The following is a 343-nucleotide window of genomic DNA, read 5'->3' as shown; positions in this document are numbered from 1 at the left end:
CGGTTAGTGGCGAGTGGTGTGTGAGAGAGATAATAAGACAGCCACATTAAAAAATTGTTATTCTTTTTCCCCGCACATTTAGCATATTTCCGCATATTTTGCAACTTCCCGCAATTTCACCGCATAAAATCACATAAAAACCCCGCATGTTTAATCGCATAATCAAGGAATTTAGCCCGCATAATCAAGGATTTTTGCCCGCGTTTTTCTGGAGGGTCTACCTAGTGCTTTCCGTACAAGCCTGTGGGAGCAGTGTTGGGATCTGGGGGTGCTGCAGTTTGTCAGGTCTATCTTCAGCAACATTATGTTCCCAAAGAATGGCCGACTCAGCTGACTACCTGAA

The sequence above is a fragment of the Notothenia coriiceps genome, unplaced genomic scaffold (genome assembly GCF_000735185.1).
Source record: "Notothenia coriiceps isolate Sejong01 unplaced genomic scaffold, NC01 NC01_scaffold00014560, whole genome shotgun sequence".
Lineage (NCBI taxonomy): Eukaryota > Metazoa > Chordata > Actinopteri > Perciformes > Nototheniidae > Notothenia > Notothenia coriiceps.
This window is presented reverse-complemented; position numbering follows the sequence as displayed.